General features: G+C 37.1%; 1 pseudogene; it reads left to right on the top strand.

The window, feature by feature from the left end:
- Nucleotides 1-5,323: 5,323 nt before the first annotated feature.
- Nucleotides 5,324-5,434, top strand: LOC122220901 (annotated as a pseudogene).
- Nucleotides 5,435-27,435: the final 22,001 nt, after the last annotated feature.

The raw sequence follows: 27,435 nt of genomic DNA, 5'->3' as shown, positions 1-27,435 counted from the left end.
TTGAAAGACAATGAGGTTATTCTCCTGTGAGGCGCCTGAGGAACGCTGATTCTGGTCTACAGATTCTGGAGCTAAAAAGGTAACTTTCACCTCTGCTGCCAGTGTATGGCTTTCAAGCTCCTCCAAAGCAAAGTCTGAGATATTTAGACTTGAACAAAAGCGATACTGGGCACAGTGGCACACTGCCCTAGCATGAGACTTTCCTGAAGCAGAATTGGCAAACAAAGATCATTTTGGAGAAGAAACAGAATTATTGAGTGGAAATGATGACTAGCCTGGAGTGCCTAGCAGGGAAAAACAAAATCAGGAAAGCATTACAAGACTGGAGTTCTGAGTGTTTTGATGAGGCAGTATGGGTGAATTGATATGATGACCCATGGATATATTTTTCCTAATAAAAAATCGAGAAAGGGTTGCCTATTCTGTGAGCTGCTCTGAGTCTAGAGTGGCTCAGTTAGTTCTGGAAAGCGGGCATGACCTCCAAACAGCTCCCACGGGGATATTGAGGGTCATGTGTTAGACATAGATCAGTCACTGAATTAGGGACACTATGTATGGTAAGAAGAGTTCCAACCCACTTCTACTCCTGGCTTCTAGATGTCTTTGAATATATCACGTTAATGTAGTTCCTACTGTAGTCCCTAGGAAATGTTTGTCTCACTGACCAGATTTTTTGGAGAATTTAATTTAAAATGTTTATGAATGCAATTTGAAGACTTAAAGCAGTTGGAAGCTCATCCATCCTTTACCAAATAAAAAGATTCACCTGCAGATGAACATGGGCATGGGGACTTTCATAACACTCCCTGGCTATTGAGATCTGCACTGACCAACACTTGCCCCCAGCCAAAGGTGACTATTGAGCATGTTTTCAGTGTAACTAATAGAAAATTTAAAATAACATATGCAGTTTACATTTGTGACAGTGCTAGTCTACATAATGGCTCAGATAACCATGGTCTGTACTCACTGCAAAGCTAGGCAGCTTATTTTGACTTGGTAGAGCTTCTGTTTGAAGTTCCTAGAGTAGTTTTCTTCATTCCCTAGTGACTTGGTCTCAGAAAACAAGGCAGAAACTGGGGACGGAATGAGGGTGGTGATTACTAATGGTTTCTTACATCAAAACGTTTGTGGAAAAGGATAACGAAGAAAGAGTCCTGATAGTAAATATGTTGAAAATGGCAGGTTTTCATTAATGGCATCACTGTGGCATGCTTGAGAACCAGCCAGAGTAATAGGATAAGAGCCATGCTACATAAAACACCATTATTCATTGGGAAGTAAAGTGAGAGCTATGCTTTCCAACCTGCTTTTTAATTATAAATCTGAAACATAGGTTTATCAGTTCCCACAGAAAGAGTAAGAAGTAAGGGTAATCCCGGGGCTTTATCTGTTGGTAAATTCCAAGTCCAGATAGATTTTTCTTTATTCAAACAGAATTAAGGACTGGAGAAAAACGAAAGATAAGAACGAAACTGCTTGGGCCAATAGAAAAAAAAAAAAAAATCCTGTAGAACAAGGGAGTAGAACCACTACAGTGAAGGCTTGGTAGAGGAGCATAATTTTGAAAGAAAAAAAATTTCGAAAAGTTTAAAATTCACTTAAAATACCTAAAATTTCACTGGAGTACTTCAGGAACAAAGGTTTGCGTGGGGACTTTAAATTCTGAGCCAAAGACAAGGCAAAAAAAAAAAAAAAATACTGGGAAGTTTCTACATTGGCCCTAAAAGAGACTCTTCCTTTCTCTAGTCACCCAGTTGATGTCACTGAGAATTAGATTTGGGTCCTGTAGTTAATAATTACATGGTTGATTGATGTTATAGCCTTGTCAAATTTCATGTAAAAATAAAGGCTTTGGTTGGAAAGAATGAAATACTGAGATTTGAAATGGCTAAGATTTGGAGGATTTAGATAGCTCAGGATTTAGAGTGCCTCAGACCCCAAATCCCTCTGTTTCCTCTACCAGCAAAAGTAGTCTCTGTTGAGAGGCTCATCTTGCCTTGCTTGGAGACTCTATTATGACCTTATGTAAGGTAGCTAGTTTGGAAGAGGGTGCCAATTTTCCCCGTGATCTAACTTTAGTACACTTCAGTGCCTTTAGATCAATAGTGAGAGCTAGATAGCAGCATATTCCTAAGGGTCAATTATGAACCAACCCAGGAGGAAAAGACCCACATTCCAAGAGAACTGTAACATTTTCTAACTTATTTTGGGTAGGACGTGGGAAGTATAGCTTCCATTATGGAGATATGGAAGTAATGGCTGCTGAGAATTCTAGACTAGATAGGATAAAACACAATCTTAGAGTTTATTTATATAGCTGCACTTAACAGATTTTGGTTTTAGTGTTCTATCTTGAGGATCTTATTTGTTTGCTTAGTTGGTAAACCAAAATTGGACTCGATAGTGGTTTGGACTGAATAAATTTGAGATACCAGACATAATGTGCTCTATTGCAGAGGATGAAATAAGATGATTAGTGATACAAAGATGGATATAAGGTGGATTTATCATGTGTAAGTAGTTACCTTCCAATCCTGTCCCCTGAGAAGACACACCCTTCATCAAGACGTGGAAAAATACACTAGATAACTAATGCCAATTCCCTAGAAAAGTGCTGCACTGGAGGCTAAAATGAGGGGAGATACTGCCTTTGAAATATGTCCCCAGATTTTAGTGGAGATAATGGTATCCTAGGGTAGCAGAAGCTGGGAATCAACACTTAACCTCAAGGATCAAAATGGATATGAGTATCATAATAGGCATCAAGCCTGAGATTTTTTTATAGCAGCTAATTGATCACTAAGACTGAATTGCCTGGATAGCCCTCCCAAATCTAAATTAGTGTTTAATAACCAACAGAACTCTAGATCTAATGAACCAAGGCCTGAATTGGGTCATTACCTGAGTCAAATGACAGATTCAGAGACTTCAGTAAGTCTTCCTTCTAGTCTTCCCTAAAAGGATCTGAAACCACTTCCAGAATCATAAAATACTGAGGATTAGGTTAGGATCAGAGGAGGAAATACTCAGAATTTTGCAGAATTACGAACTACTGGTTGGGAGTTATTTCCTGGGAACACAGAATTCTACCTGTGCTGTATCCTTTAGAGTGGAAGCTTATGGAATTCAGGTGAAAAATGGAGAATTTATCTTAGTGTGAGCTAAGAGAGTCCATGAAGCTATTTGGTGTTTGTTTCATCAATGCCTAAATGTATAGTTGGAATATACTTTTTTTTTAATCATCTTTCAGAATCCTCAATTCCTGTCTTTGTCTCTCTAACGTGTGGAGGAACATATTAGTACTGATAGAAAGCATGATGTGGAAGTCCCTGGAGTTCCCATTAATTAACAAAATTGTAAGCCAAAGCAATATTTATCCCTGAGGAAATCAGGTGACAGTACGTTGCCAAATATTTGAATGATGAATCTTAGAGAACAAGAATAATTATTACAAGTTTAATCAAGTGTGACTTCAATTCTAGCTGCTGTTGCATTGGAGACTCTGGCAGGTGGTAATCCTCAATAATCTTGAAAGTGGCTTTTTTCACATGGCAAGGATAGCTGTATACTTTTACCAAGTTACTTCAGGGTTATGTCAACTCTCCGACTCTAGATATTAGTTTAGACTGAGAGACTTGATAATTTTGCCCTCCCATAAGACATCACGATGATAGAACCCAATCAGAGATAAGAAGAAGATATCTTTGACCCTTCTTGCTTAAAATGTGGGGGTGGGGGGAGAAAGGGGCTAGGGAGACACTCTTTCTTGCTGTGTATGAGTTGAGCACTTGTGAGGAATCTAAAAATGTGATTAAAGAAAGTGTGTTTAGATAAATGAGGTGAAGAATGTTTGGCCAATCCACTATCCACATGTTTTCGCCTTTGCACCAAATTCACTTTTTGGACTCTAGATCACATCATGCCTAAAAGTCAGAACTGGGTGAGGGTTTGACCAGGGAAATGGAGCTTATATCTGTAGAAGTCCCTACTGGAGAGAAAGAAACTAAAATTCGGGTTTCACTTCCTGCTCTTCTCTTGGTGCTGGATTCAACTCTACTGTTCCTGGAGTTCAGTTAAGGAATTCCTTGCTGGTTTATCATTTGAGAGTCCAGCCCCAGAGTGGATTAAAGATTTAAACACAAAACATGACACTTCTACCACTCACAAAACTAGAAGAATATATCAGAAAATATTTAACTAATTTCAGAATTGACAAGGAATTTAAAATCATAAAAGCAATGCAAGAAATAATAAGATATATTTGATGGTATACATGTTTCATATTTCTAAACACAAAAAACAAACCTCAAAGAAAACAGAAAACTTAGACAATGTATTTATGGCAAATAAGACAGGCAAAATGTCCTTAGTAATGATATTTAATGAATAAGAAAAACTACAAAACAGGCATTCTTATTTGCAATTGCTGCATGTATAAATTGGTTCAGTTTTTCTGGAAAGAAGTACACCCATGTCAAGAGCCTTACACCTAATTATTTGACTTAGTTATTTTATTTCTAGGAATCCATTCCAAGGACATAATCACAAATATGGACAAGGTTATGTGCTACAGACTTTCTACTGGGAAAATTATAGACAATTCAAATAGTAAACCATAGGGCAGGTAATTGCTTAATAAAATATGGTCTGGTCAAGTGATAAAAAAATACATGAGGCCATTAAAAACTTATATTTTTAAATAACATCAATAGCATAGTTTGAATATGCTCATGATAAGTTGTTAATTTTAAAAATAATCAGTAAATAATCTATACACACAATTTGATTAATAGATATCTATATTAATATAGATAGACACAGAACTACATTTATTTTTTAATGTAATTTATTGTCAAATTGGCTTCCATACAACACCCAGTGCTCATTCCAACAATTGCCCTCCTCAATGCCCATCACCCACTTTCCCCTCTTCCCCACCCCCAATCAGGCCTTACTTTGTTCTCTGTATTTAAAAGTCTCTTATGGTTTGCCTCCCTCCCTCTCTGTTTGTAACTTTTTTTCCCCCTTCGCTTCCCCTATGGTCTACTGTTAAGTTTCTCAAGATCCACACATGAGTGAAAACATATAGTATCTGTCTTTCTCTGACTGACTTATTTCACTTAACATAATACCCTCCAGTTCCATAGCCGCACTTTCAACAATAGCCAAATTATGGAGAGAGCCTAACTGTCCATCAACTGATGAATGGATAAAGAAGATGTGGTTTATATATACAATGGAATACTACTTGGCAATGAGAAAGAATGAAATCCTGCCATTTGCAGCAACGACATGGAACTACATTTAAAGTTAGCATTGTAGCTTTGCGCCGTGGCAGTATCATAGCCGATGAGGTTTATCTGAGGTGCGATTATTGCTAATTAAAAGTTAGCATTGTAGTATCCAAAATCTATAAAGAAGTCACCACACTCCACACCCGAAAAACAAATAATCCAGTAAAGAAATTGGCAGAAGACATGAATAGACACTTTTCCAAAGAAGACATCCAGATGGCCAACAGACACATGAAACAGTGCTCAATGTCACTCATCATCAGGGAAATACAAATCAAAGCCACACTGAGATACCACCTCACACTGGTCAGAGTGGCTAAAATGAACAAATCAGGAGACTATAGATGCTGGCGAGGATGTGGAGAATCGGGAACCCTCTTGCACTGTTGGTGGGAATGCAAACTAGTGCAGCCACTCTGGAAAACAGTGTAGAGGTTCCTCAAAAAATTAAAAATAGAACTACCCTATGACCCAGCAATAACACTGCTAGGAATTAACCCAAGGGATACAGGAGTGCTGATGCATAAGGGCACATGTACCCCAATGTTTATAGCAGCACTTTCAACAATAGCCAAATTATGGAAAGAGCCTAAACATCCATCAACTGATGAAGGGATAAAGAAGATGTGGTTTATATATACAATGGACCACTACCTGGCCATGAGAAAGAATGAAATCTGGCCATTTGTAGCAATGTGAATGGAACTGGAGGGTGTTATGCTAAGTGAAATAAATCAGTCAGAGAAAGACAGTTACCATATGTTTTCACTCATATGTGGATCTTGAGAAACTTAACAGAAGACTATGGGGGAGGGGAAGGGGAAAAAAAGTTACAAACGGAGAGAGAGGGAGGCAAACCGTAAGAGACTTCTCAATACAGAGAACAAACTGAGGGTTGATGAGGGGTGGGGGATGGGCATTGAGGAGGGCAATTGTTGGGATGAGCATTGGGTGTTGTATGGAAGCCAATTTGACAATAAATTATATTAAGAGAGAAATAAAGACAGAGAAAGAAAGAAAGAAAGAAAGAAAGAAAGAAAGAAAGAAAGAAAGAAATCCCCAGGTGATTCTAATGCATAGCGCACACACACACAAAAGTTAGCATTGTTTATATTAGATAGTGATATACTGTGGACAATTTAATTTTTCTTTGTTATATCTCACATATTTTTAATACAATAAATGTATGCTACTATCATTACCAGTAACCAATATGAATTTAAAAATTAGCAGGCCTGTTTTATTCACTATTGTGATGTCCCTTATCTCACCTCTTCTGATATTTTAGAATACTTTGGGGAATAGCTACGAGATGAATGAATTTGAAGAAGTGCTTTGAAATATCTTTCGAGAGGTCATTGGTGATTGGTCTGTTTATGAAATTTTTTTAAATAGTTCTACTATTTTGGCCTGTGCAATCTTTCCATTATTTGATATTTATTTTAAAATATGTAACAGCTTCTCTCCTAAGATATTTTAAGGCAGTTTCCAATACAGACTATATGCAGTAAGTTCTTTTATAAGTAAATGAAAATGTTAAAAGCAAATGGAAGCATAGGGCTAGGGAAAGAAGGATGAAGCAAATAAGGTATTGTTTGGCATTGCCATGATTTATATGACTGAGCATTAGACATGACTCTTGTGTGGCTAGCACAAAGAAAAACCAGTGAAAATATCATAGGCCTTAATATCAGGAGGGAAAATGGCATGCTTGGGGAATGGAGTAGGAGTGGGTGGGGAAAGGGTCATTAGAATGTTTTTCCGGAATGGAGCATGTGTGGTTTGAAGTCTTCCTTCAAAGGTGATAATGGTTAATATTTCTCTGCCAGACATTCTGTCATAATTAATGTCTGGCAGAAATAGGTGTTAGGAAAAGACTCTCCATCAGCTTCTCATGTTTCTGCAAGTCCTCCAACTAGAGGTGCTGATTACCTTTATCTTTACACGGATTTTTGTGTAAGAGAAAGCCTTTAAATAGAGAGATAGTGTCTCCCTCTAGAGCAGAAGGTAGGTTTACTTCCTGTCCAGTATGTTAAAGACAGTTTTTTCCTCTAGAACAAGTCACATGGGTTTGCTTGGTGCCCATGATAAAAGATCAGGGTTCTCTACACATGGGGCTTTTGAGCTGTCATTCAAATTCATTTTGTGTGCCACATCCACCCGCATCCCTGTCTCATTTGCATGGGATTTGGGATAAAGAGAAGTGTAGCAACCAAGGTGCTTCTGCTGCCTGCTGTGCATCCGTGAAGCTAGAAGATGAACTCATTGGCTTGAAGAAAGGGTACAGTTACAGACTCTCCACAGTTTTCGACAATGATTTGAAAGAGGAGGCTTTTCATGAAGCCCCAAGGGCTCACAGGCTTGGGCAAGTCTGAATGGATGCATACTGAAGTGAAAGTCAGAGAAAGGAGGAAATCGTTGATAGCCAGCGAGGGCCCCAAGTTAATTTATTTAAAGGAAACTAATTGCGGTGCACAGTATGTGAGTTAATCATACAGGTTAACAAGACAGGTAACAACTCTAGCAATTCCTGAAGTTAATGGCTGAAGCAATGGCTCAAAAATGTAATTATTTTCAAATATCTTCTAATTCGTGTTGAAGAAATCAAGCTAAAAAGATGTCTCCTTTTTGTGTAACATTTGTACATAATGACACCAATGCAAGGCATGCTTAAGTCTTCACACTTCAAAGAAATGACCTTTAAGCCACACTTAGGGAAAGTAAGCTAAAATCAGTAGGCATTCCAGTTGCCAAGGACACTTGTAATCATTTCCTTAATTGTCTTTGACAATCTTATCATTAAAGATGTGCGACATTAATTAATGATGGAACATCTATTCCTGGAAAAATAGGCCTCGGAGGCACAATAGAGAGCTTATTCTTCGTACATTCTTTGTGAGCGCTGTTTCTACAGCGTGGGTCATCCATGTTGCAAGCGTTGCCTGGATGGCATGTAAACATTTGGAGCACTCGATTGTATGAGAATTGGATTGAATAAAATCAATGCTGATAATGCTGAAAATATGTTCAAAACCGATGTTCCCTAAAGAAGCTTTTATGCCTAGATTAGTATCAGTGTTTAATTGACAGCCTCTTCACTTGGTTAATTACTTGGTCTATTGTGGCAGGGAGAGGGAGGAAAGGACAAAAAGCATTTGTGTTACGAATAGTTGCCAATAAGGGAATTGAATGAGAGCAAGCCGAACACCCTGCTGCAGAATATTATATTACATAAAGTCTTCCTTGTATACAATATGAATTTTTTTGAATGACTGTCCTTAGAAAAATGGAAATTGTTGAAATAGACCCTGTCTTTCAAAACACAAATTAGCGCCTTTGTGTTTTTAAGATACCATGGAGGACAAACTCTGGGGTGAATTTTTGCCTTCGTGTACCATCTGCTGTAAATAAAAGGATACAGAAACTGAGATATGAAAGCACATGTTGAGGATTTATCCTTTGTACCTTTGAACTTCTGTGTAAATTAAACTTTTTTTGCCACCAAAGGAAATATAAATTGAGAAACTATGAAAACATATGCACACATTGATTCTTTATACCTTTAATTTATCATACGGTAGTTTATAATAGCTCTTTCTTTATTTAAGTTTATTTATTTTGAGAGAAAGAGAGTGTGAACAGAGGAGGGACTAAGAGAGAGAGAGGGAGGGAGAGAATCCCAAGCAGGCTCTGCGCTGTCCGTGCGGGGCTCTATCTCACAAACCGTAAGATGGTGACCTGACCCGAAATCAAGGGTTGGATGCTTAATTGACTGAGCCACCCAGGTGCCTATAGCTATTTCTTTCCTAGATTCTTCTGAATAATTTATGGCAACCCCTATTTACTCTGCCATAGCACCATGATGTTCAAAGATATTGCAAATATAAATAGATTCAGAAAAGGAGCTAGTCTTAGTTTGTCTTCTTTTCTGGTACATCCTCATCAGTCTGACTTCCAAACATTGGTGCTCCCAAGACCGTCTAAGGCTCAGCCTGTGGTCCTCTGCTCTCCTCTTTTTCCATGTACTTCTTTAGTGACCTCATTTAGCCTCATGGTTTTAACTGTCATCTATATACTGATGACTCCCTTGATTGTATTTCCAGCCCGTGCCTCTTCCCTGAACTCCGCGTGGATGTCTGTTGAGTATTTTCAGCTTACCAAGTTCAGCTTTAAACCTCTGTGTTCTCCTTCTCCTCTGCTCCTCCCACAGCCCTCCTGTTTATTGCTCCATTTTCTCCCGACCACCCTATCATCCCTACAACTGGAGTAGATCCCAGAAAACATTGAGGGTTTTTAAAAAATCTCTCACCACTTTATCATTTCTTACTTATATATTACAATAGTCCCCTAACTGAGACCCTTCTCCCATTCTCTTCTCCTCTTTCATACTATTTTTAGTTGCCTTTATTTGAAACCTAAGTATTTTACACATGCTACCTATTTTAATTCTCATGAAACATTTTGGCGTGAGCACAATTACACCAATTTTATAGATAACATGAAGATCATAAAGGTTGAGGCATTTATAAGGAGCAGAACCTGACTTTAAGCCCAGCCTTTCTGATTCCTATGTTTATGTTCTTTCTATTAAACCACAGCATGTATTATATTCAGGATATTAAACACCTGTTAACATAATGAAAACATTAGTCAGACCAGTTGTTTTCTGTCATCAGATACTGATGGAATGAATACTTCATTTTCAGGCATTGGTTTTGTTGGAAACAAACCTGTATCTGCACTTTAATAAGCCTCTTCCTTTGTGTGGGCTGGACACTGAGCAAGTCGCTGTCCTTTGTGGGAAAAGCAATGGGAACATTGGACAGGGAGCCAAGGAAAAGCATAGGGAAAGAGCATGACTTGGCTCTACCAGTCAAAACTTGATCTGTGCCACGGATACTCATTCAAATGAATTTATGGGCTTTTTAAAAAGATCATCATTAGTGCCAAAAATCAAAGCCAAAGAGTCAGGCCATGCTGGATGATGTGAGGGACACTAAACAAGTAAATGGTCAGGCAGTTCCTACAGTTTTATCTCAACGTGCATCATACTTGGATTAATATTTATTTATGCAAGATATTTATCTTTTTGTTTCAGTTGGAAAGAGAACTAGACCTCACAAGTCATCTAATTTGTCCTTTTTAATTTAGGCCTAGATTGGTATGTGTCCAAATGAATGAGTATCTTCTGTGTGCTTAAAGATTTCTAGACCGGAATTACCCTCCATTGCCTATTCCAGCAAAATGGCAAGGATCATTACACTGATGGCACGGTGATTTCTGTACATAAATGTGATATCAGCCCTACTAAAGCCAAGATTAGAAAACATTTACTGAGTGCTTTTTACATGCAAAGTAGGTATTATTATTCCCGGTTTGCAGGTGAGAAAATTGAGACTCAGATGGATTAAGTAACTGGCTAACATCATACCACTAGTTAGTTGCAAACATTCTCTCTGGGCTGTACACCTGCAGCCTAGTGTTCCTTTCCTCTATGATTATTAACATGAAAATGTAGGACAACAAAAGCAAAGGCAAACACCTTACACTTTGATAATGATGTTTTATTTACATAGAAATGTAATAATTCTGCCCTTGTGAACACAGGACTTCACACACAGTTAACATCATATCATAATGCCACTTCAGCGGACTCATGGCTGTGACTTTATCCATAGAGAAAACATTATTCAGATGAAATAATAATTGAATATGCTTCATTTGTTTATTGTCTGTGGTTCCCCTCTCAGAATATTCCTCTTAATCCATAAAAATGAGTTTATTATTACTAGAAGTATAGTTTCATATCCATCATGCTTAAAGTCCAGTTCAAGAATTTGAACCACCAGTCACTTTAATAATGAAATATAGCAGAATGTTGTAGCACCAGCCAATTCTCTAAAGAATACATTGATACCATAAGATACCTTCTTAAAACTGGTAGATGCAAACAAAACTGTTATCTGATTTGTTTATAATCCCTGTGTAATATATTTGGTTTGACTCTAGGATACACTCGGATTTAAGATTTACTATGCCAAGATTGCAGTGAGATTTCCTAGATATTTATCACAACGAAAGAAACGCCTGTAATGTTTATCCCAGAAATTCACACACGGAATTACAGTAACCTGCTGCTCGTTACAGGTTAAGAGGCACGTACTTGTGGAATTCAATGCCTTAGTGATAGTCAGGGCCATAATTTGACAGACATGGCTGTGTTCCTACCAGAGGCACAGGTCTCTATTTCAAAGCAGGCAAAATGAGAAGATTAAAGTAGAGAAAGAAAAGATCTAGGAAAGAAGTCAATTGGAAAAAAAAAGATTAATAATGCTTGGTGGGTAGCAAAATAAATCACATACCAGTTCTATAATTATTCCAGATTATAATTTAAATATACTAGTGGGTATCTGACTAATTTGACTATAAAAGTCTATATTACTCATTTTGACTCTTAATTAACCTTAAGTCTAGAAGTTTATTTAATTCCTACACACAGATACACACATGCATGATTCTTTATAACATGAATAAATAAATACAATTATGTATTTTAAGTCTGGAATTCTCACCTTCTAATCACCTTCAAACCTTACAAATGAGCTGATGTTCCCACCTGAGGAACTGAAACTGGTCATGTTAAGGTCACCAATGTTCTCCATGTTGCCAAACCGAATTGAAACCACCCTCCTCATCTTATTTGGTTTATTAACCGTGTTCAATACAACTGGCTATTCCCTCTTTCCCGAAAAACTTCCTTCTCTTAACTCCTATGAGACATATGCCTCTGATTTGGGAGATGTCGTATGACAAGGCAATTTAGATTGTGGTGCCAGACTGCCTGGGTTCAAATCTCAGCTCATACGCTCACTGACTCTGTGATCCCAGCAAATTAATTTTCATTGACCTATAACTAACCATCCTCATATACAAAATGGAATGAAAATAGGATTTGACTGATAGGGTTGTTATAAGGAATAATGAGCTAATATTTATAAAGCATTTAGAAAAGTGCCCTGCGTATAGAATGCAGCGTAGGAATGTTGGCTGTTATTTTATTACTAGCTGTTCCTGACTTCTTTTCCTTAGTCTTCTTTGCTGACTCAACTTAACCTATAAACATTGGCATTCCCTGATGTCGTATCTCTACCTATGCCTTCTTTCAGTCCCAGGGCTTCAAATTTCATTAATTTGTTGATGACTCTCAAATATAGATCATCTATCCTCTAGACTCCTGACTCCCATATACAACTGTCTAACTCAAAATAGCCTAAATTATAGAGAAACAGATAGTTCACGTAACAAGAAGTCCTAAGGTAAAGCTGTTGTAAGTAACAAGTTGATTGATTTAGTACTGAAAGATATCAGTACAACCTCAGAGTCTTTATGTTTTTTTTCACTTTTTCATCTTTAACACATTAGCTAACTTCCTGGTCACAAGATAGCTATAACATTTAGATGCAATAATGTCTAATACAGGGTTTCTCAACCTTGGTAATATTAACATTTAGGTCTGGATAATTCTTTGCTGTGTGTATGGTTCTATGCCTTATAGGATGCTTAGTGGTAATCCTGACCTGTATGCACTAGATACCGGTAGCATCCAGATGTTGCCAAATGTCCCCTGGAGTACAAAATTGCTCCCAGTTGGGAATCCCTGGTTTAGTGAAAGATGAAACTAAATCCTTTTGTATGTCTCCTTTTATAGATAAGGGAACCCTTCCCAGAAAACTACCCTTTAGATCTCTTTGTGTGGGTCTCTGTCACTTGCCTTTTCTTGAACCAATCACTAGCCAGATAGATTGGGTTGCTATAATTGGTTAATAGTAATTAGCATTTACTCTGGAGATAGGACTAGACACTTGAACAGAATTGGCTAGGCCTTCAAGAGAGAAGGGGATGTTGGTAGGAATGAGCAAAGTAGGTCTCACCTACTTTGTGTTTGCACTGAGATTAAAAGTTAGTCTATACCTTTCTTGTCTCATATCCCACCCCTTTCCTCATCACTCTATATTCCAGCCACACTGTTTTTTCTGTTCCTCAAATACACACTTCTCATTCCAGTGTCAAGCCCTTTGTATTTGCTAGTTGCTCTTGGAATTCTCTTTCTTCAGTCCTTTCTATTGGTGGTACTTTCTTGCCATTTAGGTCTCAGATCAAGTATCACCTCCTCAGTAACTCCTAACTTAAATTAGCATCCTTCTGTCCAGTTACTCTCTATTTATTTCCTATATGGTAGCTGCTACTTTCTGAAATATATTTGTTCAATGCTGGCTTCCATGCAACAAAACGTAAACTGCTAAAAGCATGAAAATTGTTCTTTCTTGTCTTTCATCATATCCCAGTAGTGACAATAAGACCTGGAATATTACAAACACTCAATAAATATCTATTATGTGAATAAGGGAATCAATGAATGAATAACCTGAGAAATGTATTCTGGAGCATATGAGAGGAAACACCTGAGAAATTCTCAGAAGTAGCTGAGGGACAATTTAGTGTGATAATTTTCAGTACTCAGTCTGGAACAGGCCCATTACATAGATTTTGGAATATAAAAAAATACATAACTTGACTTCCACTTTATGCCAAGATGGAGTAACAGTGACAGGATTCACTGGCCTACCTTAAACAACCAGAAACAAGCCAAATATAGGAAACAATTTTTTTCAGACAATGGACACCAGGCAGCACAGGGCAGCAAAACTTTATTTTTTAATTTTTATTTAAATTCTAGTTAGTTACTATACAGTGCAATATTGGCTTCAGGAGTAGAATTCAGTGATTCATCACTTGCAAAACACAGTGTTTATCATAATAAGTGCCCTCCTTAATACCCATTTCTCATTTAGCCCATCTCTCACCCCCTCCCTCCATCAACCCTCAGTTTGTTCTCTATCTTTAAATGTCTTTCATGGTTTGTTTTTTTCTCTATCCGCCATCCCATATGTTTATCTGTTTTATTTCTTAAATTCCGCATATGAGTTAAATCACATTGTATTTGTTTTTCTTGGATGGACTTATTTCACTTAACATAATACGCTCTAGTTCCATCCACGTTATTGCAAATGGCAAGATTTCATTCTTTTTGATTGCTGAGTAATATTCCATTGTACATACATACCACATCTTCTTTATCCATTCATCAGTCAATGGACATTTGGGCTCTCTCTATAGATTGGGTATTGTTGATAATGCTGTTATAAACATTGGGATTCATGTACCCCTTTAAATCTGTATTTTTGTATTCTTAGGATAAATACTTTGTAGTGCAATTGCTGAATAATAGAGTAGTTCTATTTTTAGCTTTTTGAGGAAACTCCATACTGTTATCTGGAGTTGCTGAATCAGTTTGCAATCCCACCAACAGTGTGGTGTCCTTGCCAACACCTGTTGTTTCTTGTGTTGTTGTTAGCCATTCTGACAGGTGTGAAGTGGTATCTCATCATGGGTTTGATTGTATTTCCCTGATGGTGAGTGATGTTGAACATCTTTCCATGTGTCTGTTAGCCATCTGGAAGTCTTACCCTCAGCAATGAGACAACAAAAAGAAATAAAAGGCATCCACATCATCAAGGAAGAAATCAAACTTTCACTATTTGCAGATGACATGATACTCTATGTAGAAAACCCAAAAGACTCCACAAAAAATTGCTAGAACTAATATATGAATTCGGCAAAATCACAAGATACAAAATCAACGTGCAGAAATCTGTTGCATTTCTAATCACCAATAACGAAGCAGCAGAAAAAGAAATCAAGGAATCGATCCCATTTGCAATTGCACCAAAAACAATAAGACACCTAGGAATAAACCTAACTAAAGAGGTAAAACATTTGTACTCTGAAAACTATAGAAGACTTCATTGAAAGAAACTGAAGAAGACAAGAGAAATAGAAAAGCATTCCACGATCAGGGATTAGAAGAACAAACATTGTTAAAATGTCTATACTACACAAAGAAATCTACACATTTAATGCAATCCCCGTCAAAATACCACCAGCATTTTTCACAGAGCTAGAACAAACAATCCTAAAATTTGTATGGAGCCACAGAAGACCCCGAATAGCCACAGCAATTCCTGAAAAAGAAAACCAAAGCTGGAGGCATCATGATTCTGGACTTCAAGCTACATTACAAAGCTCTAGTCATCAAGACAGTAAGGTACTGGCACAAAAACAGACACATAGATCAATGGAACAGAATAGAAAACCCAAAAATGGACCCACAGCTATATGGTCAGCTAACCTTTGACAAAGGAAAAAATATCCAATGGAAAAAAGACAGTTTCTTCAATAAATGATGTTGGGACAACTAGACAGCAACATGCGGAAAAATGAAACTGGGCCACTTTCTTACATCATATACAAAAATAAACTCAAAATGGATGAAAGACCTAAATGTGAGACAGGAAACCATCCAAATCCTAGAGGAAACACAGGCAGCAACTTCTTTGTCCTCAATCAGAGCAACTTCTTACTAGACATGTCACCAGAGGCAAGGGAAAGAAAAGCAAAAATGAATGATGGGGACTTCAAAATAAAAATCTTCTGCACAGAGAAGGAAACTATCAACAGAACTAAAAGGCAGCCTACAGAATGGGATAAGATATTTACAAGCGACATATCTGGTAAGGGGTTAGTATCCAAAAATATTTGCAAATGGCATATCTAATAAAGGGTTAGTATCTACAAAGAACTTAGCAAACTCAACACCCCAAAAACAAATAATCCAGTTAAGAAATGGACAGAAGACATGAAAAGACACTTTTCCAAAGAAGACATACAGGTAGAAATTCTTAATAAATGGGAAACAAACTAGAGGAGCCCTACCATGCCCTGCTTAATGCCTGGGGAGTCTTCAGGCCACCTTGCAGGGAAGGGGAGCCCAGGCAGACCCCAGTAGTTTCTCATAGTTTAAGAGATGGAGTTGGAGTTCAGGGATACCAAGGTTATTAGAGTTTGCAAGACAAAATACTGGAGAGGAGAATGCTGCACTGAGACAGAATTTGGGAAATTTACAGAGTCCCTCCACCCACTATCTACACCTGAGGACTGATCAGCATATGCATGTAAGGAAACTATCTTTAGCTTGGGGGGAAATGTCCTAAAAGAAGCAGATGGAGCAGTCCTAGGAGCTGTCATTGGGAATGGTATATGTTCAACAACCAAAATGTAAAAACCTTATAATATACATGGAATTAGGCATACTATTCTGAAGGGTATTGCCTCAGTAGTGCAGAAAACTTGCTTGAGTCTACAGGCTGCTCCAACTCTGCCTGACAAAGCTTAGTGACAAACCTTGAAAGGACGAAATGATTTCCAAGTAACTTAACTGCATGTGCATATCAGAATGGAGACAGAATGCTTAATGAAATACAAGAATGTCTAACATTCAATAAAGTGAAATTCACATCTAGCATCTAATAAAAAATGCTAGGCATGAAAAGAAGTAGAAAATGTGACTCATAAGAAAAGCCAATGAATACAAATAGGTCTAGAAATGTCACAGATGGTAAAATGGATCAGTAAGGGCACTAGAGTTGCTATTACTACAGTCCTTATGTCCAAAAAGAAGAGGAAAGCATAAGGATGTTAAGAGAGATGTGGGAATATTTTTTAAAGCAAACTGAATTTTTAAAATGAATACTATAAATGTCTAAGATGAAAATACAATGAATGAGACTAGTAACAGGTTAGAAACTGCATGAGATTAGTAAATTTGAAGAGATAATTTAAAAAATAATTGAGGAGGAACAAAAGCCTGAAAAAACTCTACAGCTCCAGTGATCTTTGGAAAGACTTTCAACAGGGTCACATAGATGTAATTAGAATGCCCAGAATGGGAGGGGGTAACAGGAGAAAAAAATTGTGAATAACTAATGCATGAAAATTAAAAAAAATTGATGATAAAAGCAATAAACCCACAGATCCCAGAATTGCAATGAAACCTAAACATAAGAAACGTGAAAAACTATCCAAAATACATTACAATTAGATTGCTAAATACCAATGGAAAAAAAGACAGAGTAAAAAAAAAAAGATATACTGCATTCAGAAAACAAAAGTAAGAAGACAGTGCACTTGTTGTGATGAACACTGGGTGATGTACAGAAGTATTGAATCACTATATTGTATACCTGAATATAATATAAAATGTATGTTAACTATATTGGAATTAAAGTTAAAAAAAAGAGTTGGGCTGTCTGGGTGGCTCAGTTGGTTTAATGTCTGACTTCAGCTCAGGTCATGATCTCATAGTTCATGGGTTCGAGCCCCAAATCGGGCTCTGTGCTGACAGCACAGAGCCTGGCACCTGCTTTGGATTCTGCATCTCCATCTCTCTCTGCCCTTCCCCTGCTCACACTGTCACTCTCTTTCAAAAATAAATAAACATTAAAAAAATTTTCAGTTAAAAAAAAGAATACAGTGGAACAACATTTTTTAAAGGAATTTAAAAAAATTATGATGTAATTCATATACCATAAAATTCATCCTTTTAAATTGTACAAGTCAATGATTTTTAGTATAGTCATAATTCCTTGCAACCATCACCACTATATTTTATTCCAGAACAATTTTATCACTCCCAGAACAAACTGTTCCCATTAGCAGTCAGTCCCCATTCCCCACCCCCAGCCCTAGCAACTACTAATTGATGTTTGCCTGTGGATTTTCCTGTTCTGGACATTTTATATGAATGGGTCATACAACATGTTATTTTTGGTATCTGACTTTTTTCACTTGGCATAATGTTTTCACAGTTCACCAATCTTATGACAGTTATTCTTCATTCTTTTTTATGGCTGAATAGTATTATTGTATTGATATACCATATTCTGTTGTTCATCCATTCATTAGTTGATAGACATTTGGATTATTTTCACTTCTCGGCTACTATGAATAATTATTCACATCTGATACTACTTTTTGTATGGATATATATTTTAATTTCTCTTAAGCAAATACCTAAGAGTGGAATTGCTAGATCATTTTGTTTAACTTTTTAAGGAAGTTCCAAATTGTTTTCCACAATGTATGAGGGTTCCTATTTCTCCACATCCTTACAAACCTTTGTTATTGTTTACCTTACTAATATAGCCATCCTAATGCTTGTGCAATGGTACTTGTGGCTTTGAATTGCATTTCCCTAATGACTAATGACTAATGATGATCCTTTCATATGCATATTTGCCACTTGTATATACTCTTGGGAGAATTATCTAGTCAAATTCTTTGCACAATTTTTAAATTGGGTTATCTTTTTATTGTTAAGTTGTAAGAGTTCTTTATATATTCTGTATACTAGTCCCTTATCAGATATAAGATTTTCTCTGAATAATTTTCTCCCATTCTGTGGTTTGTATACAATTTTTCTTTGGTGTTGTCTTTGAAACAAAAGTTTTTTTAAGTTTATTTATTTTGAGAGAGAGAGAGAGAGAGAGAAATAGAGAACCAGTGGGGGAGGAGCACAGAGAAAGGGGACAGAGGATCCCAATCGGGCTCTGTGCTGACAGCAGAGAGCCCAATGTGGTGCTTGAACTCACAAGGTGTGAGATGATGATCTGAGCTGAAGTTGGACCCTTAACTGATTGAGCCATCCAAATGCCCCCAAGGTTTGATTTAATGTTTATTTATTTATTTTGAGAGAGAGAGAGAGAGAGAGAGAGAGCACGTGGGCAGAGAGAGAGAGAGTGAAAGACAGGGAGAAAGAGAATCCCAAGCAGGCTCTGCACTGTCAGCGTTGAGCCTGATGCAAGTCTCAAACTCATGAACTGTGAGATCATGACCTGAGCCAAAATCGAGTCAGATGCTTAACCAACTGAGCCACCCAGGCATCCTGAAGCACTAAAGTTTTTAATTTAAGTTTAATTTGTCTATTTTTTTCTTTTGCCACTTCTGCTTTTGGTCATATTAAAAAAAACATTATCTAATCCAAGGTAATGATCATTTACACCTATGTTTTCTTCTAAGAGTTTTTAACATTTTAGCTATTATGTCTAAGTCTGATTCATTTTTGAATTGTGGCAAAATACATGTAATGTAAAATTTACTACTTCAACCACTTCAAGTTTATAGTTTAGTGGCATTAAGTATAGCAACATTGTTGTGTAGCCCTCACCATCATCCATCTCCAGAATCTTCTCATTTTGTGCCATCAATACTCAGTACCCATTAAACCAGAACACTTCGTTTCCTCTCTTCCAGCAGTTGGCAATCATGATTCTACTTTCTGTCTCTATGAATTTGGTTACTCTAGGTACCTCATCTAAATGGAATCATATAACATTTGTCCTTTTTATGACTGGTTTATCTCACTTAGAGTAATGTCCTCAAGGTTCCTCTGTGTTGTAGTATGTGTCAGAATTTCCTTCCTTTTTTTAGGCAGAATAATTTGTGTGTGTGTGTGTGTGTGTGTGTGTGTGTGTGTTTGCGTGCACGCGCACATTGCATTTATCCATTCATCTGCTTATGGACACTTGAATTGCTTTCACCTTTTGGCTATTTGTAAATATTGATGCTATGAACACGGGTGTACAAATATATACGTTAGTGTCTGGTTTCAATTCTTTTGCTGGTTCATATAGTAATTCAATTAAATTTTTTGATAAATACCATACTGTTTTCCATAGCAGCTGCACCATTTTATATTGCCAACAACAATGCACCAGAGTTCCAATTTCTCCACATCCCTGTCAACACTTGTTTTGTTTGTTTTTTTTTTTTTCATAGTAGCCATCCTAATGGGTAAAAGGGGGTATCTCATTGTGATTTTTGACTTGCATTTGCCTAATGATTAGTGATGTTGGGCATCTTTTTATGTGTTAGTTGGCCATTTATATGTCTTTGGAGAAATGTTTTTCAAGTCCTTTACTCATTTTTTACTCAGGTTGTTTGGTTTTCTTTGTTGAGTTATAGAAGTTCTTCAAAAATTTTTAAAATGTTTTATTTATTTTTGAACGAGAGAGAGACAGAGAAAGAGATAAAACAGAGAGAGAAAGACAGAGAGAGAGAGGAAGAGGCAGAGAGAGAAGGAGACACAGAATCCAAAGCATGCTCCAGGCTCTGAGCTGTCAGCACAGAGCCCAATGCAGGGCTTGAACTCATGAACCATGAGATCATGACCTGAGCCAGTGTCGGACACTTAACCAAAGGAGCCACCCAGGTGCCCCTTATAGAAGTTCTTTATATATTCTGCATATTAACCCCTTATCAGAGGTATGGTTGCAAATATTTTCCCCCATTGTGCAGGTTACATTCTCACTTGATTGTGTTTTTTGGTGCACAGAAGTTTTTAATTTTGATGTAGTCCAATTTATCTATTTTTTGTTTTGTTGATTGGCTTTGGTGTAAGCCTGGTCCATTTTGAGTTAATATTTTATTATGATATGAGCCAGGGTTTCAAATTCATTCTTTTTCATGTGGCTAATTGTTTCAGCTTCATTTGTTGAAAAGACTGTTCTTTCCCCCATGGAATTGTCTTGGTGTTTTTGTAGAAAATCAATTAATTATAAATGTAAGGGTTTATTTCTGAACTCTCATTTCTAGTCCATTAATTTATATATCTATCTTTATGTCAATACAATGCTGTCTGATTATAGGGGTCTTCTCATAGGTTTTGAAATGCATAAGCCTGAGTTTTTCAACTTAGTTCTCTTTCAAGATTGTTTGGCGATTCTGGGTTCTTTGCATTTCTATTGGAATATTACAAAATCTTGTCAATTTCTGAAAAAAAAGTTAGCTGAGATTTTGAAGAGGATTGCATTGAATCTGTATGGCACCTTGAAGATTATTGCCATCTTAATTTTAGGTCTTCCACCATATGAACATGATATGGTCCCATTTATTTAGATTTGTTCTAATTTCTCTCAATGCTGTTTTATGGTTTTCAGTGAATGAATCTTAAATTTATTCTGGCAAATTTATTCCTAAGCATTTTATTCTTTGAAATTATAAATGGAATCATTTTCTTAATTTTAAGTTTGCTCACTGCTACTGCAGAAAAATACAATTTATTTTTGTATATTGATTTTGTACCTGGCAAACTTGATGAAAAGTTTGATGATAAATTCTAAAATATTTTTTGTAGATTATTATTTTAAATGTACAAGATGATATCATCTGTAAATAGAGATAATATTAATTCTTCTTTTCAAGCTGGATGTCTTCTATTTATTTTTCTTGCCTAATTGCCCTATCTAGAACATTCAGTACAACAATGAATATAAGTGGCAAGTGTGAAAATTCTTGTCTTGTTCCTGATATGGGGGGGCGGGGGACATGCAGATTTTCACATTAAATATGATGTTACCAGGGGTTTTTTTCTATATGGCTTTTATCAGGTTGAGGAAACTCTGTTCTACTTCTAGTTTGTTGGATGTTTTTATTGTGAAAGGGTGTTGGACTTTACCAGATCATTTTTCTACATTTATTTAGATAATCATGTGGTTTTAGTCCTTTATTCTATTAAAATTGTGTATTACATTGATTGTTTTTGTATGTTGAACCAACCTAACAATCATGCAATAAATTCCACTTGATCGTGGTATATAATACTTTTAATATGTTACTGAATTCAGCTTGCTAGAATTTTACCGAGTTTTTGTTATATTATGCACCTGTATTTATAAAAGATATTCATCTGTAGTTTTCTTTGTCTGGTTTGGGTATCAGAATTATACTGGTCTCATAAGATGAGTTAGGAAAATTTCCCTTCTCTTCCGCATTATGAAAGAGTTTGTTAAAGGTTGGTATTAATTTTTATTTAAATGTTTGATAGGAGCACCTGGGTTAAGTGTCCGACTTCGGCTCAGGTCATGATCTCACGGTTCATGGGTTCCAGCCCTGCATCAGAGCCAGGAACCTGCTTCGGATTCTGTGTCTCCCTCGCTCTGCCCCTCCCATGATTGTTCTCTGTCTCTCTCTCTCTCTCTCTCTCAAAAATAAACATTAAAAAATTAAAAAAAATAAGTGTTTGATAGAATTCCTCCATGAAGCCATTTGATCTTGGGCTTCTCTTTATGAGAAGTTTTTGGATTGCTAACTCAATCTTCTTACTTGTTTCAGATCTATTCAGATTTTCTTCCTTAGTCAGTAGCTTTTGTCTTTTTAGTAATTTATCAATTTCATCTAGGTTATATAATTTGTTGATAAACAGTTACTCGTAATATTCCTTTATAATCCTTTTTATTTCTCTAAGGGCGATAGTAATGTTGCCTCTTTCATTCCTGGTTTTTAGGAACTTGAGCTCCCTCTCTCTCTCTCTCTCTCTCTCATAAATCTTAAGTTTGTATAAACTTCATTAATCTTTTCAAAGAAACAACTTATGCAGTGCCTGGCTGGCGAAGTCAGTTGAGCATGCAACTTGATTATCAGGGTTGTGGGTTCAGGCCCCACATTGGGTATAGGAATTACTTTAAAAAAAATCTTTAAAATAAAGAAAAAAAAGTAACAACATTTGGTTTAAGATATAGCCATTTATGGCTAAATTTCCTCCAAGTGCTGCTTCATTTATCTAGAAGGTTTTCCTAAATATCTTTTTGATTTCATTTTGACCCATTGATTATTTAAAAGTATGTGTTTAAGCCCCATATTTGTGAATTTTCCAAATTCCTTTCTGTTACTCATTTCTAATTTTATTCCATTGTGGTCACAGAACATATTTTGACTGATTTCAGTACTTTTAAATTTATTGAGTTGGTTCTATGGAAATAACATATTCTTTCCTGGAGAATGTTCCATGTGCACTTGAGAAGAACGAGTATTCTGCTATTTGGGGTGGGATGTTTTTTAGATGTGTGTTAAGTCTAGTGGTTTATGTGGTAATCAACTCCTCTAATTCCTTGTTAATCTTCTATCTGGTTGTCCTATTATTGAAAATGGAATACTGAAGTATCCAACAACTGTTGAATTGTCTGTATCTCTTTCCAGTTCTGTCTATTTTATTTTGGGGCTCAATTTTTAGGTACTGTGCTAATCATTATTACATCTTCTTGATGAGTGAAAGATCTTTTTTAGTTTTTGATTATTGATAATTGGGATACATAAAATATGTAAATTCACACACAAACATATCACTATCTGTATTTTTGACAAAAGTTTATGCCTTACCAATATAAAAATTCTGATAAATTCTATTTCATGAGATTCCCATAGAAAAGGGAAAAAAATACGTGGTGAATTTGCAGTACTCTGTACTACATAACTGAGCACATTCTCCAGGGGAATAACTTCTTTTTTAATTAGGTATTGGTGAAAATTGAGAACGTGGCTTATAATTTTACAGATAAGAGGGAAAGTTTTCTAAAAGCTAGCTTCTACCTCAAAATAGTTAAAACCTTGTTTCTCCTCTACTGCGCATTCTTTGGGTATTGGGGTTATTATAGGACACTGCCAGAGAATTTTCTCTGCCAGCAGGCTATTTCGTTTGATATTTCCTCTGTTCCTGGCCCTTTGTGTCACAATACTGGATGAGTTGTCCCAGCAGGCAGAAGGAGTCTTCCTAGGACAGCTTAGCTACGCTCAAAAATGACTGCCAAACGCATAACTGTATCTCACTAAACCACAGCTAACCATATCTTCAATTCAACTTCCTGTTGGCCAGATTCTGAAAAGGATCACAGCTACTCTACAATGCCACCCCAGTATAAAGGCAAGAGTGATTGAGGGAAAGTCAGAGTGGAAGAGGATGGTAGACTCACCTGTTGTCGTTATCTTTCTTTTGATGATTTTACAAACAGATGACACATACACACATGGTTAAATCTTGGAAGGCAACCGGCACAAAAGTGAAGGGACCTGAAATTTAAGCTTATGTACTTTGTTGTAAATCCACCTCTGGCTCCAACTCAAGAAGATTTGTTATAGATAATAGCTACCATTCACACATAAAAACCATTCCGTTGCTGAAAATTCGTGCTCTTCTTCGAACCATCACCCAAAACTCTTTTCTCTTACACCTTCATTTGGTTAACCATATTTACTGAGCACCTACTATGTACTATTGTTCTGTGCTCAGCCCTGGAAATGCAATGATGTATAAGATACACAGGCTGTTTCCACTCAAAGAGCTCAGAGCCAAAGGCAATACCTACCTCTCTCTAGCTGGAACACTTCAGGTTTGCAATCAGCTGTCTGCCTGCTTAGGCCTTGTCCCACCGTGACTGATTCTTCAGGCTACATTCAGGCTCACCCTGGCCTAGATCACCATGCCATAGCCCAGTTCATAGCACGAACGTGGGTTCCCATCTCTGGACTTTAGGGTCAGATTCCTTACGCTCAGTAATAAGGCTCCTATTGCACTCCGTTGAACGATTCGGTGAACTCATTTCACCGTGTTTCTATCCCATTACCCTCATTCAGCTCATGAGAACTTCCTTCTGCTGTTTGCCCTTTCCATCCTGATATTCCTCTTTTTGATCCTCGTTACCTCACTTGCAGAATGACCTCATTCTGTGCAGAATGCTCCCCACACCGAGTAACTATTTCACTCAATGCTGCCTATAACCTGCCCCAAATCCTCCCTGGAATAAGTGAGATAGTTTATCTTCATCACCATACACTTTGGGGAAAAAATCATAAATTCACTTTCTACATAAAACCAAATTACTAATAATCATTTAGTCCTTAGCAGGAGCATGATACTATAAATATGGTAACCTTTTTTTTATATATATAGGTGATTTTAGGTAATTCTTTCGATGTTAGCTTTCAGTTAAGAAATTATTCTTTTTTAACTGGAATTTTGGAGGAAAAGGATGTTGAAATGATGAGATCTGATCATATCCATACACAACAGCAGTATTTCTTTAATGTTTTATTATTTACTTTTGAGCGTGAGAGAGAACACGAGTGTGGGAGGGGCAGAGAGAGAGGGAGGCACAGAATCTGAAGCAGGATCCAGGCTCTGAGCCTTCAGCACAGAGCCCAATGTGGGACTTGAACTCATGGACCACGAGATCATGACCTGAGCCAAAGTCAGACGGCTAACCGACTGAGCCACCCAGACACCCCCATAACAGCAATATTTATTGTATGATCCAGAGCTAGAGTTCATTGGGGTGGTGTTTGGCTGGCCTCTTTAGGCTGTCTCCCCAAATTAGCGTTGCTTTCCAATTCAGATGTAGATACGTGAAATGGTTACCAGGCAAACGCGGAAGGACATGCAATCTGGCTGCAAAACATGCTGACCTATCTACTAGAAAGATGAATATAACATAGACCCGGAATGGGCTCACATTCCACTCCGGATGCTTAAGAATCTGGTAAGAAGCATATTTAAACCTCAAGGGGAAATGGTGAACTTGAAAATGTACTAGCTGAAATGTGCAAAAGGATCAGCCCAACCTTCTCTTGTCCTTAAGGATTTCAGAGAGTAAATCCACTATCACTACCACGGACTTGCTAATGACAATCGGGGCCCACATAGACGGAGCCAAAATCAATTATATGCAAATCAAATATTCCAAGTACATAAACAACCTTTGTAATCGATGAGACATGTGTGGCCCTAAGGATGAGGGGAAAACAGGTGTATGGTCGTTGTTTTCTCAGGGCTGGTCACATGAAAGGAGAAAGCAATGATGCGTGCAGCTGTATTTATATCCTGCATTCAATCATGGAAAATGCAGCATTCAATTTCATTGTCCACCCATTGAAAGTAAGTCTAGAATAATTCTTTTAGGAATCTCGCAAGTTATCTGGACACAGAATTTAGTCCTTAATTATTCAGCTCTGCTGACTTTTAAAATGTAATTCCAGTCAGTAAACAAAGTCCTTTGAAATTTGTGAAGTCAAGGTAGTTAAGACATATATTTTGTGAGAGTCTCTTAGAAAAAGTGGCACCATCCCATCAGAGCAGGCACAATGCCTCTCTTAACAGATGGCTGGGAGAGAAGGCAGCCAAAAGACCATGTATGAACAACAAATGTGCTTGCTAAGGGCGGGAGTCCAAGTGGCGAATGTCGAAATTGTTTTCCATCCTAAGCTTGCAGGGCTGTGGCAAAGGCAGTGGGGAGTCAGTTGACTCTTGTACGCTAAAGTGACCAAACAGCTCCCATGACTGTAGGAAAGGAGACCAGCAGACTTGGGAGTGGCAGAGTGTTCTGAATGTGCCATTATAATTGCTTATCGCCCTTGTGTGCTTGTGTAGAAGTTCTTCTTGCTGTCTGTTAGCATTGTATTTTATCTCGTTTTCATTTTATAAGCTAAAATATGAGTGTCACAAGTACACAGACAGGCAATTTGGCATCTCTAGAGATGAGAAGTATTTCTGCTAGAGGGATCAGGTACAAAGTTACATTGCTCAAAAAGAGAGAGATTATTTACAGGACAGGAGCTGTCTTTGATGGTTTTCACCTTTCTTATTGGGCTCTAAGCAACTTTCTGCCACATAAATGTGGGTAGAACTAGTTTATTGCCTTCTGTCTTCTTCAAGTGCTATAAGGATGTAGTGAAACATCTTATGTTTTGCTTACATGTGACAAGACCTCTGGGGTAAAAAACTGCAATTTATGTGGATTTCGAGGCTGTGTTGTTGAATGACAATGTTTACATGAATGCGAGTTTTTCAGTATAGTCTATGAATTGAACCAAATTTTACTAGAGACACCATTTTATTGAAGTCTAGTGTCAACAGGTGAAGGCTGTGGAGGGTGTGCGTGTGTCTGTAGGAAAATGGGTCCTCTGTGCAAATGACTATATCTGTATGTCTATGAACATGACAAAGTGTTAATTTCGTGGAATTTATCTAGATTAATTCTTCAAAAAAGTAGATTTATTTATTCATTTTAAGTATTCTCCTGAAATGATACCAAAATGTGACAATGGCCAGAACCGTGAGATAGAAAACAGGTCCCATTGTAAAATGACACCCTTTATTTTTAGACTTCTGTTATGATACTTGTTAGTTTTTAGAAGTGATCCCGCTTTTTAAATTATTATATATTCACAATGAGTGAAGGTAAGAGGCAAGGAAGATCCCTTTGGTGCTATCTGTGTAAGCCTGTGTAAGAAAGCCTACTACTGCTTCTCCAAGAGTAACCCGCCAAGCCACACATCCCCCTCCTCCCCAAGAAAATTTAGGGAATAATCAATTTCAACCTACTCTTTATCAGATTGAGTACACTCTCTATTATAT

Source organism: Panthera leo, chromosome B2 (genome assembly GCF_018350215.1).
Source record: "Panthera leo isolate Ple1 chromosome B2, P.leo_Ple1_pat1.1, whole genome shotgun sequence".
Taxonomy (NCBI): domain Eukaryota; kingdom Metazoa; phylum Chordata; class Mammalia; order Carnivora; family Felidae; genus Panthera; species Panthera leo.
Note: the sequence above shows the minus strand (reverse complement) of the source record. Positions and strands in the feature narration are given on the sequence as shown.